The sequence below is a fragment of the Lissotriton vulgaris genome, chromosome 8, assembly GCF_964263255.1.
Source record: "Lissotriton vulgaris chromosome 8, aLisVul1.2, whole genome shotgun sequence".
Lineage (NCBI taxonomy): Eukaryota > Metazoa > Chordata > Amphibia > Caudata > Salamandridae > Lissotriton > Lissotriton vulgaris.
Window position 1 is genome coordinate 1408351761 of NC_141696.1, and position 12756 is coordinate 1408364516.

General features: G+C 54.0%; 1 protein-coding gene across 1 annotated transcript in view; it reads right to left on the bottom strand.

The window, feature by feature from the left end:
* Window positions 1–12756, bottom strand: part of BRWD1 (bromodomain and WD repeat domain containing 1) — a 2503800-nt gene that overhangs the window by 433526 nt on the left and 2057518 nt on the right. The window lies entirely within an intron of this gene.

The following is a 12756-nucleotide window of genomic DNA, read 5'->3' on the forward strand; positions in this document are numbered from 1 at the left end:
AGGAGGAGAAGGAGGAGGAGAAGGAGAATAAGGCGGAGGAGGAGGGAGCCCCGCCAGGAACCTCTGGATGGCAGAATCAGCCGGGGCATGGAACAACAGGCTACCATCAAACAGAAGATCAATGAGCCGCTCCCAAATATTCTCAGGGAACACGCCGTCCCGAAGCAAAGCATGGTGACAGAGGGCGACTGAGGTAGCCATGGCCCAGCCAGGCACCTCCGAGATGTCCAGAGCGGAGCGGAGAATAAACGCAGCTAGCTCCAAGCCATCCAAAGCATGATGCCTTAAGTCAACCTGAACAGTCTCCTGGGAAGCCGCGGATCCGAGAGACTCAGCCGAGTCCCACAAACAAGAGGAGGCACTCGCCAATACACACAAGGCTTTAAGGGCCCGCAGGGCAGCACTGGTTGACGCGAACATGTTGCGCCCCCAAGAGTCCAGCCAGCGGGCCTCCCGGGAGGTCAGAGTCAACAGTGGCGGCAAGGAGGGGAAGGCAGTCCGCAAAAGTGGACACGAAGCAGAGGGGTGGAGGGAGAGGCACGCTGGGTCACGCGATGCCGGAAGGTGTTGGTTTAGAAGGTGTTGAGACACCGGATCCCCCGAGGCGGGACGCCTCCAAGCTCCCGTCAGGGAAGAAAGGAGCGAACCCAGACCTGGAAGCCAGAAGGCACTGAAGAATGGGGGCCCTGCCGCTCCTCCGACGAGCACCTCTGCCGCAGAAAAGGCGGGGAGCCACCCTTCGACTACGCCAGTGAAAAAGACACCACAGGGCGGCCAGTCACCGGGGAAGAGGACACCAATATGAAGACAGCCTCTGGAGAAGAGGGAGCATCCGAAGACGAATCCGCGGCACAACCTCTGTGTGGAGCCGTGGAGTCCGCACCTTGAGGTAGGACGCCAGCACCATCCGGCGCCGAAGGAGAGACCGGATAGGGCTCCTCCAAGTCACACCGCAGTGGGGACCGGAGTGGGGCCGGAGTGAAGTGGTCAAGGGGCGGTACGGAACGCCGCCGACTCCACCCCTGTTGAGGCTGCTGCCTGAGTGCAGGGATGAGAGGGAACGGGGGAGTGACCCGAAGTCCTCCGCCAGCCTCGGCCCAGAATGTTGCAGAGGCGGTCCGGCGACCCATGCGGGGGCGCCAGGGATGAATCAACCTCCCACTCGCTCTCCGACGAGGCAACGGTCCGCGGGGAGGGACGAGAAGGGCCCAGAGGGGAACGGGGAGTCCCCACCCCACCCCACCTCGACCGAGAGCGGGACGAGGAGAGGTCACCGACCCCTGTGGCTCTACCCAAAGCAGATACCGGCACCTTGGCGGCATCAGCCCTGGCAACTCCAGCGACACCACCAGGACTCCCGCAGGAGTTTGCGGCAGGCAGAGGCGCCGTGGCCTGAAGGAGGACCCCAGAGGGGCCGCACCCCAACAGCACCACATCCTCCAAGCCTGGATCCAAACCAGTCGGAGCCGGCGGCACCGCGGAGGGCCCAGTGCGAGGCAAGGGATCCGTCGATGCCCAAGAAGGAGAAGGAGGAGGAGAAGCTAGCGAGGCCTGCAAAGCCACTGCGTATGTCTCTATCTGGACTCTCGACGCACCAGCACCGGTGGATAAGACGACGACACGCGGGGCCGCATCACCCATGGAGAGTCCACGCCCCCAGAAGGTGAAACACCAGCCCCCAGGGACAAACTGCGACGCTTACCCACCGGGGAGCGACGTTCTCGCGACATCAGAGAAGGATGAGGACGACTACCACGGCCGTACATGAAGCCGTCTGCGGAAGCTGAATGAGGGGAGGAGGTCGGCCTGGAGAGACGCGCCGATAGAAGTTTCATTCAGCGCTCCTGCCGCGACTTCGGCTTCAACTGTTGACACACCTCACAATCAGTGGTGTTGTGATCCTCCCCCAAACACCACATACAAATGAGATGAGGGCCCGTCACTGACATAAGACGCCCACACGACATGCAAGTTTTGAAGCCCCAAGGCATTCGCACCCTGTTCCACCAGACAGAAGACAACTGGTGAAGAAACCAGCATTTGCAATGCAATAGGTCTCGCATTAGGAAAGTTTGAGCTATTGGTATTGTAAATGACAATTTTTTTATTTATGTGTTGGTTTGAAAATAGCAAAATTAATAGCTTTGTCATTTACAATGCCAATAGTTATAACTTTCGCAAATGTGACACCTATAGCATTTGTAATGCAATATGTGTTGTATTTACATGATTTAGATGTATTGATATTACAAATAACAATGGCTTTTATGTTTTTTTAATAATGAATATTTCAATAAAAGTTATTGTCATTTATAATGGCAATAGCTTACACATTTGTAAATAACTTTTGTGAAGATTATGTTCAGTGTATTTTATTGTGACGAAAATCCAAGAACAGAAGTGAAATATTTACATATTTTTGTGACATTTGTAATAAAGCTTGAAACATTGAGAGAACATATTTGAACCAGTTGTTGTTGAATGGTTGCACAGATTGATGCGGTGGTGGCACTGAGTGATGCTGTGGTGGCGCTGAGTGATGCTGTGGTGGCGCTGAGTGATGCTGTGGTGGCGCTGAGTGATGTTGTGGTGGCGACGAGTGATGCTGTGGCGTTCAGTGATGCTGTGCTAGCGCATAGTGATGTTGTGGTTGTGAGAAGTTGGCCTGATATATGATGTTCACTAGTTCTAGTTGTAGGAGAGTAGGGTCTGCAATCCTATGATCACCCAGATTTTTTTGCTTTTGTTTCACTGGTTTACGACTTTCTCTGGCTGTGGGCCTGCTAATCAGACCCACAGCCTGGCTGTTCTCTTTCTAAATTACGATATGTACCCTAGGTGCATTTACCAATTGGTACTGGGCCACCTTATCAGACCCCGTAACGCAGGGCATAGGTGTACCCAGGGCCGCCAGGGGCTGAAGCATGTATTATGCCACCCCTGGCTGGCCTCCTAAATTTGACACAACTGGCTGCACGACAGCTGGGGCGAAGACGTGTAATCACCTTTCGCTTTAGGTATAGTAGCTCTATATCTAACCATACAATGGACACCCGAGTTCCTATCAGTCACTCCTATGGCAGGCCTTAACAATCCTGAAGGCAGAGTGCGTGGGCCCGTGTGAACTAGGCTCTGGCCCGAGCCGAGCCCGGTTGCAGCTTGCGGAATCAAGACCCAATGGCTGTTCCATGATAACGCGTACCACATCGGTAACTTCGGTGTCGCGTTATCAAGACATGTCGAGTAAGGTGTCATACGAATCGGGATGCTGCCCTCTCACCAACTCTGGCGACGAGGTTAGCATTCCGCCCTTCTAGAGGGACACGACATGTACGTAACTGTGAACCCCGGTTAAAGTTAACTAAAGCCTCAGCTCCACAAAATGGATGCTGCCACCACAGACACGAGTCTGACCTCCTGCTGCTGGGAGTCCTTCCAGCGAGGAGCGCTCGGACAAAGGGTTTCCTGTCGAGGGCGGTGTTCGCACCGTCCCAGATAGGGTTTGTGTATTCTGGGTAGGTAGGGCTTTTGCGAGAAGGTGACTGCAGAGTGGCACCCCGGTGCTCACTACGCATCTGCCGGTTAGAACCAGTTCCAGGGGCGACAGCCCTGGCCTGGGGAAAGTCCGGCAGGGGAGAGGGGTGTAACTACCCCCCTTCCTGGTCCCACCCTTAGGGCAGGACCTAGTCATGTACCCACCCCTTTCTTTAGGATAAAGACCGGAGCGGGGACCCTTCCAAATTAGATCATCTTTGATTCAAGAACTACTTTCTACGAAAGGACATTCAAGACTCTTCTCAAGATTTCTCCCTTGTGACTAAGGAGTAGTCACCCTGCATCAGCAGGCACCATCTAAGAACTCTGCGGTTTGCTGTAAGTCCTTCCTCAAGGAATCCGACGGCCCAGCTCGACGAGAACCGGCTTCCCTGGCACCTCTGACCTCTACCCACGTCATCAGCTCAGCTGTGATCGGTGGGTGCGACGAGACCTCGAGGGACCGGCCATCATCAGAACCTGCACGCTCTTAAAACCAGCACGACCATCGAGGTAACTCTCTGGTGAGTGCTCTGGGGTCCGAGAAGCCCCGACCCTGAGCCGCTCCAGCACCGAAGTGCAGTCTCCCAGCATCTCCACGATCTGCGTGGGGCCCTTCTGCTCGCTGCTCAGCACGTTGTCTGGTCACTAGCCGCCGGCTTGTGCCCTTCTGTGACGACATCCGACAATCAACTCTGCTGGTCTGGTTGCTCCAGACTGGCCCTTGCTTCCATCTTTGCGAGAAGCACCCCGGACCCTCCTGGTCCACTCAAGACGCCATCCTAGGCCCACCACGTGGCCCTGAGATTTGCCAAGGCTTGTTGCCCCATCCTGGGCCCAGCGACGCCGACAGCATCATCCTTCGTGGGACAGCTCGCACCTCCGCCGTGGTCGCCGACAACGCCTCCTGGTCCGTGAGACTGCAGAGCCTAGCGTCGCCCACTCACCTGGTCGAGGTGACGGCCAACCGGTGCCCTCCTGGTACCCTCTGACTACTGGCTAGTAGTACGAACTTGGTCCCCTCTGCTTTCAGGTATCAACACTCTCTGATCCAGGCTTGGATCTCTACGAACTATTCAGCACTGGTCGCCGGCCAGCAACTCCTTTTCTTCCGGCTCCTGGCTCGTCAGTGAAGACCCCGACGCCTGTAAGACCTGTGCAGCCGCAGCCCTCGTGGCTAGGTAACTCGGCATTTCGGTGCCTGCATAGCCTCTTTACTCTAGGGTCCCGAGTCCCTCGCTTCCGACTTGCCTTATCGGGTCCGCCCGAGACCTTAATCTTTCCGTGTCCTCGGACACTTGTTTTAATTGTGCACTTGAAGTATTTGCTAAAGAGATTTGGTTTGTGCTTAGTACCCTGTCCTCATAAAGAGTACAGGGCTGTTGTGATTCTTAATAAATATACTGTTTATTTTCATAACACTTGTGTGGTGTCCTTTCACTGGGTGTTCAAGGGGTACATGTGTGGTAAACAGCTGGCTTAACGCGCCCTCTCGAGTCTTTAGCCTTAGACTGCTCGTATCCACGCTACTAGGATAGCTGGTCTATAGGTTGACTTACAACCAAACACCATAAGGGTCGTTGGAACGATACATAGCGGTCGCTAGAATAGCGAACGTTGCATATCGGGCCAACTTCTCACACTAGTGACCACCTTGTATCAGTCCAAAAAACCCTTATGGTGATAGGTTGTAAGTCAACCTTATAGACCAGCTATCCTAGTGGTAGCATGGAAAAAGCAGTCTTTGGCTAAACTCTTTTGGCATGTGAAGCCAGCTGTATTACCATAAGTAACCCCCTTGAACACCAAGTGAAAGGACACCACACAGGATATATATTCAAAATATATATGTATTTATTACTAAAAAATAGTCCCCTGAACTCTTTGTGAGCACAGAAGCAAACATGTTAAAAAGATACAATTGATAAGTATATGAAAGTTGCACAAATATGGATAAACCCGGGTGGCCCCTAAAACCATATACTAAAGAAGTGGTATAAGTACCATGAGTCGAAAGGAAGTAAGGCCTAGGGCCTTGGGATTCGCTGGGGCTATGCTGGACTAACTCAAGTTAGAACTAGGAGGCCCACGGGATCTGGTTTGCAGTGCGCAAAGTTAGAAGCAGTTTACATTGAAGTCAATGGATGCATAAAAGTTAAAAAGGTGAAGGTAGGAAGTCTTCCGGTCAGTCTAGGACTTAACCCTTTGGAATCTGGACACTAGGAGTGTTAAACTACTCGGGGGCACCGGAGTGCCAGCGTTACCTCACCCACAGGAAGCGCATGCAGTGGAGCCAAAGTGTGTCGGGATTCTGCAGGAGTCCAGATGGAGCCTTGGAGTGTTGATGCTGCAGGCGACCTGATGTGAAGAGTTCCGGTGGATCCAAGGGTGGATATGAAGTGATCAAGACCTGAAAGCAGAGAGGACAATGTTCACAGTCACTAGCCAGTGACCGGCGTGGAACCAGGAAGGAACCAGGCATTGTCGGGTGCCAACAGGTGATGTCGTGTAGCTTGTCTCTTCAGCAGCGTGGACCAGGCGACGATGACGACGACCAGGAGTCACTCACGAGCTGTCCCAGGTAGGCTCTAGTTGATGGCGGTGTCGGCTTCTTGATTGGAGCAGGCCTTGGCTAATGCAAGCCACGCAGGAAACAGAGAAGGCTTCTCACTCTGACCAGCACGGTCAGAGGGGTTGCTGCTTTTGGGAGCCGCAGGGGCCAGTCTGGAGCAACCAGAACAGCCTTGGAAAGTTTTTTTTTAATTTCAAGAAACCTTTATTAGCATCAAATTCAGTGTCGTTAAAAATGCATTGGCAAGCATAAATTGCGTGGCCACCCGGACCTCAACAAGTCCTCAATCAAAGATGTTACACAGCCATGATAACCGGCATCCCGGGGGCCCGGCGGCAATATGAAAAGGTCACAACTCAGCATTATTGATATGAGCTCCCCCACGAAGGCAGCACTCTACGCAGCACGACAACTGATTACACATTAGTAACAACTCGAAGGAAAGGTCTCTTGCTGTGTTAGGTCAACAGTAGAACAAGAACGTCCAGAAACCCCCCCTAACCTCAATCCCAAACTCTACCCACCCACCCTTGTGTGTTCCGTGGAATGTCAAGTCTGTCCAAACTAGGATAAACGTGGTGTGTGAATACCATGTCCTGTACTACCCCTTATCCCATACCCCCCAAGTGCCTAACCCTTTAGTGACTCTCCTTGCTAAATCCACTCATGCAAGTAACTACTTGTATGTCCCAGCACCCCCACCGTAACCTCCTCATTCTCTTTCCCATAGGGGAATCCTCCGTCTGTCCAGCCCTTTACTCTGAAACTTGGTCTTGGAAATCCACCACCTCAGACGTGTCAGAACTACCTTCCTCCCCCTCCCGTAAATATTCCTTATATAGGTCCCAGAAGTTTTTCGGTCTACTCCTAGGTGGCAACAGCTCACTATACAGCTCGGTTTGGGAACAACAGAACCGTAGATCCCTCTTCCATCTGGCCACGGTGGGCGGCGGTCCGCGCATCAAGCAGGATGCCACTACTCTCCTGGCAATCAATAACGCCAGATCGGCCAGTCGGCGAAGGGATGGCGGGAGTGGCTTAGAAAAGCCTAGTAGCGCCAGCGCCGGTGTCCTGGGGAGCGTTTCGCCTAGTATCTGATCAAGCTCCGCAAACACCTCATTCCAGAATGCTTGCACGCCGGGGCAGAGCCACGCCATGTGGAAAAAGTCGGCCACCTGAGTGCGACAGCGTTCACATTCCGCCGAGGGCCGTAGGCCATAGCGGTGCAGTCGCTCGGGAGTATAGTATACCCTTTGGAGAAACTTAAAATGCACCAGCCTGTGCCTGCCATTAAGCGAGATCTTAGGGGTGCTGGAGCAGCAGTATCGCCACATTCCATCATCTATGGGCGATTGCAGATCCTCCTGCCATGCCTCTCTAGCTTTAGATGGCATTAGTCTCTGGTGTGTCACACCTAACTTGTTGACAGACGAGAGTAGTTTAGCCGGAGTTTTAGTTTTAATAATATAGGACAGTTCTGGGATCTCCTCGGGTTCCTCCATAGCCAGGCCAATTTCCTCCCGATAAGCCGAGCGCAGTCTGTGGTACTGAAATTGCTGAAGCAGTGTGGGGCTCGCAGTCTGCAGATCTAGCTGACCCCAAGTTTTAAGTGTGCCCTCCACAAATAGGTCCTCCATCCTCTCCAGACCCAAAGAGCGAAGGGATTCTACCACTCCCCTCTCCCTCAGGGGTCTCAACCACAACGCCCATCCGATCGGCATCAGGGGTGAATATAACCTATCGCAGTCGCGGGCGCGCACCAGTGCATGCCATGCGTGGTTAGTCGCCTTAAGGGAGTCAAGACGTCCGACCGATCGATCCAATGGGAGGCCTATCATTGCTGGAAGAGGGAGCGGATCTGCAAACAGTCGCTCCAGGAGCAAGTGCTGCGTACGCGCGTCTCCGTGAACCCAAGAGTGCAAGTGGGTTGCCTGCGTAACACGGTAGTAACGTTCCATGTCCGAGCCCCCAGGCCCCCATTTCGCAGGGGAGAATCAGTGTCGCCCACCGTATTCTGGGCTGTTTGCCGGCCCAGGCCAGCCGAATGAGGACCTGCGTGAGCTGATTAAAGAAAGCTCTCGAGAGCACCACTGGTAGATTCGTGAACAGAAACAGAAACCGGGGTAGAACAATCATCTTCCTAATGGCAATTCTGCCCAGTAGGGACAGCGGGAGCCTGCACCAAGCGTCCACGTCCTCAACTAGCTTGGCAAAGGCCACACCGTAGTTATCGCGGACAAGGATTTCCGGGTCAGTGTGCAGTTGTATGCCCAGGTATCGTACCGAGTCCGTAGTCCACCGCAGTGGGTACTCCATGGCGAAGGGTTGCGTCACAGGAGTGAGGGGGAATGCGGTAGATTTGTCCCAGTTCACGCGCAGCCCTGAGAGTGAGCCAAAGCGGACCACCTCCCTGAGGACTGATGTCAGGTTAGACTCTGGGTCTCGTACGTACAGCAAGGTGTCATCAGCGTACGTGGATATACCTATCTTATAGCTGGGGAAGCTGATCCCCTCCAGACTGTGGTACTCCCGGATGGCGCAAGCCAATGGCTCCGCGACCAGCGCATAAAGAAGCGGCGATAGGGGGCAGCCTTGCCGCGTCCCTCTACTGATATGTATCGGTGCCGACACTCTACCCCCCAGTTTTAGTCTGGCCGCCGGCCGGTGATACAGCGCTCCAATCCTCTGCAAAAATGGTTCGCCCAGGCCCAACTTCCGAAGTACCCGGATCATAAACGGCCATTCGACAGAGTCAAACGGTTTTCCATATCCAGAAAAATCGCCAGCGTGCTATTCTCCTGCCGCACATGCTGCATGGTGCCCAGGACCGTACGTATATTGTACGTCAAATTTCTACATGGGACGAACCCAGACTGTTCAGGGGCCACCAGTTCCGGGACTAGGAGGGCTAGCCGATTGGCCAGTACCTTCGCGTATATTTTAGCATCTACATTTAGCAGACTAAGGGGTCTATACGAACTGCACATATTCAGTGGCTTCCCCGGCTTCGGAATGGTGACTAGCAACGCCTCCCGCATAGTGTGGGGCATTTCCCCATCCTCGCAGATCTCGTCGAAGAGAGTGACCAAGTGAGGGAGTAGAATTTCTGAGTAGGCTTTGTAGAAGCCCACCGTGAGCCCGTCAGAACCCGGTGCACTACCCGCTCTCATGCCTGCCAAGGCTTCCAGAATTTCGTCCTCGTGAAAGGGGGCCATAAGGAACTCCCTATCGGAATTTCGCAAGAAGGGCATTTCTATATGTCCTAGATAATCGTCTATGGCGTCCTCCGCGCCTTGGGATTTGGATCGATAGAGGTCCGCATAATATTGACGAAAGGTCTTTAGAATTTGCTCCTCATCTGTGACCACGTCACCCTCCGGGGTGGTCAGTTCGTCTACGATTAGAGGTTTGCGTGAACCCCGTACCATACGGGCCAGAAGGGCGCCCGGCCTGTCCCCTTCTCCATAGACACGGGCCGTAGCATATTTCCCCATGTATAGGACCTCCCTATCCGCCAGCTCTTGGTACTCTGCTAACAAAGGGGTGAGCACCGAATCAATGTCAGAACCAGGGTCTCTGAGCTGTTTAGTCTCCAAGTCTGCCAATTTGGCCTCCATCGAGGTTAACTCTCGCCTAATAGTGCGCAGTGTACTGGAGTGTTTGGACATAGCCATGCCTCTAATGAAAACTTTAAACGACTCCCATACCGTGGAAAAGTGGTCAACTGAACCCAGATTCGTAGCAAAGAATCCCTCGATATCCTCCGCCAGTCCGCCCCTAAACACCTCATCCAACAGGGCAAAAGGGGGAAACCTCCAAGTAAATGCTTGGATACCCCTCCGGGCTGTGGTGATATGAATTAGTACAGGAGAGTGGTCAGAGAGGGTGCGTGGTAGCACCTCGCACCTGCCAATACTTCGCTGAACCGAAGACGTCGCCAACCAGTAGTCTATACGAGTGTGGACATTATGGAAGGCCGAGTAGTGTGTGAAGCCTCCGATTGTGGGGTGCTTCTCCCTCCAGACATCGACCAAGTCAAGTTTGATTAATTCGGCTCTCATGTAGGCAGCCGAAGCCACCGGCCTCCGGGTAGGGCCCGTGGAGCGGTCTTTCTCGGGGTCAAAAACAAAGTTGAAATCACCCCCCCATAACATCCCAGGTTGTGTGTGCTTCCTACATAGTGCGGACAGGGCAGCATAGAAGTCAGGATTGTCATAATTAGGGCCGTAAACATTAACTACCAGAAGGTCTAGTCCCTTACCTACACATCTGGCTAAGACATACCGCCCCTCAGAGTCCATCGCCACCGGAATCAATTTCAGTTGCGAGGACGGGCTAACCCAGGTCAGTACCCCCCGGGAGTGTGTTGTGAAGCCAGACGCCACTATGTGTCCCGCCAATCCCCGCGTCTGTAACATCCTACTGTGAATAGGCAAGTGGGTTTCCTGTAAAAGGGCTAGGTCAACCCTATGACGGTGCAGGTAACTAAGGACTTTCCTCAACTTGCAGTGATCATTCAGGCCCCGTACATTCCATGTCATCATTTTGAGATTGTGTGGGGCGCGAGTGGGATCAGTCAAGGCAGCATTCGACATTGCAATCGTGACTGATCCATCGTTAGTCTAAAGATAGCTTGAGTAGTGTTCCCCTGAGCAGGGGCACCCACCGGGAGCACCGGAGAGGCAGCGAAACACAGCATCACACATTGCCCCTCCTTGGGGCACAGACACCACAATCCATGAGCAACCCCACAACTTTGAACACACAAGTACCCTCCCCTTGCACCACCCTTACTCAACACGCACAACAGGCCCAACAGGCGAACCAGAGAACAGCCTCCCACCCACCCACAGCCGACCATCCCCAACTAGGTCAGACAGGTCCCTTCACCACCCAACCTCCCCCCCTTGCTCGACAATGAATTCTACAAAACCCCAAAGAGCCCCCGAAGGAGCCAAAAGCCAAAAGCGTAAGGGCAGAGGAACCTAGCCGGCCAACGGCTCAGCAGGAAGACCAGAGCTTGTAACCTCTTGCGTGCTCCCACCCCGCCCCCCGCCCAGTGGCAGTTATCCCTGCCAGCTCTAGTCTTCTCAGTCAGATAATGTCAGATCCTCATGTGGAGGGGCCTACCCCGGGTCTGCCCTCAGCCAGTCGAGCGTCCCTCCACCATTCCACAGCACAGACAAACCATTCCGGTAGTAACCAGATAGATCTCACCCCTGACGCATGCCACGATGGGCCCACTCCGACTGTGTCCTAGCCCTTGTGCAGCTCAGTTCCATCAGTTCAGCAACATCTCCCACATGTCCGGCTACTCCTGTTCCTCCAAGTGGGACGAGGCATCCACGTCTTCTCGCTGACTCCTCTGACTATTGCGGTTGTCCTTCTCCCATTCCTTTAAGGATTTCTTGAGTTCCGCGGGGTAGGTGAAAAAGTGAGAGTAGCCTTGCCTGTTGATGCGAAGCCTCGCAGGATACAGCATGGCGTAGTCGAGCCCTAGGTCTTTCAGCTGCTTCTTGTAGGGAGCAAAACGCTTCCTTTCCTCCTGCACCCTCGCCGTGAAGTCCGGGAAGAGGGAGATGTTCATGCCCTCGAACTGTAGCTTTCCCTTCTCTCTGGCTAGTCGCAATGCCAAGTCTCTATCCCGATAATTTAATAGCTTCGCTATGATTGGTCGTGGCGGGAGACCTGGTTGTGGTTTCGGCCCCAGAGTGCGATGGGCCCTTTCTATAATGAACATAGGGTAGAAGACATCTTCCCCTAAAAGGGTCTGAAGGAGTTTCTCCACAAACAGCTCCATTTTACCGGTGCTAGTGGATTCCGCCACTCCCGTGATGCGTAGGTTGGAACGCCGCGAGCGTGCCTCCAAATCTTCAGTCTTATCCTGTATGACTTGGAGCAGCCGACCAAACTGCCTGCGGTCCTTATCCCACTCCGTTTGCGCCTCTTCCGCCTCTGTAAGCCGTCGTTCCGCCATGTCCAGTCTCTCCGCGTGTTTGTCCACTCTCTCGGACATGCTGTCCATCCGGTACGTCAGTGCATCGATTTTGGTACTGATCTCTGTCATGCTATCTTGTAGGCCTTTCTCCATGTTCCCCAGCATGTCCCGTATCTCTGAACATAGAGAGTTCTCGGATGTAGTAGGGCGTGGAGAGGTGGCTTGAGTTGCCCCCTCGGCCCCCTTCGCCTTCCTCTGGTCGAACGATAGCTTGGGCTGTGTTCTGTCACCTTTCCCCATGGTGGTTCTAGTGGACATACAGCTGTCAGGCCCAGAGATGTGTAGTCCACCACTCGTGGTGTGTGGTCAGGTTCAGTAGTGAGCGCAGCAACGCGGGACCCCCCTGTCCAGTGTGGCATGCAGCAGGGCAGTTGCCCAAGATGGCGGCAGCTCGCTCCGGGATGCTGATATGGCCGCTCCGCATGAAACCACCTCGAACAGTACCCCCTGTAGTCTCCACGTTCAGTGGTTGGCTAGTTTGCCGCAGTGTTGGGGAGCAGGTCACTCACCGCTCCTCCGATGTCCCTTCTCTATGCGGTGCGTGGCGCCGGGTTTCGGCGAATGGTGCGTCTCGCCGTTGGGGAAGCAAGCCTTCACAGAGCCTCCCTCCAGTCCGTGCGCACTCCGTGCTTTCTCCCGCTGCCTCTGTAAA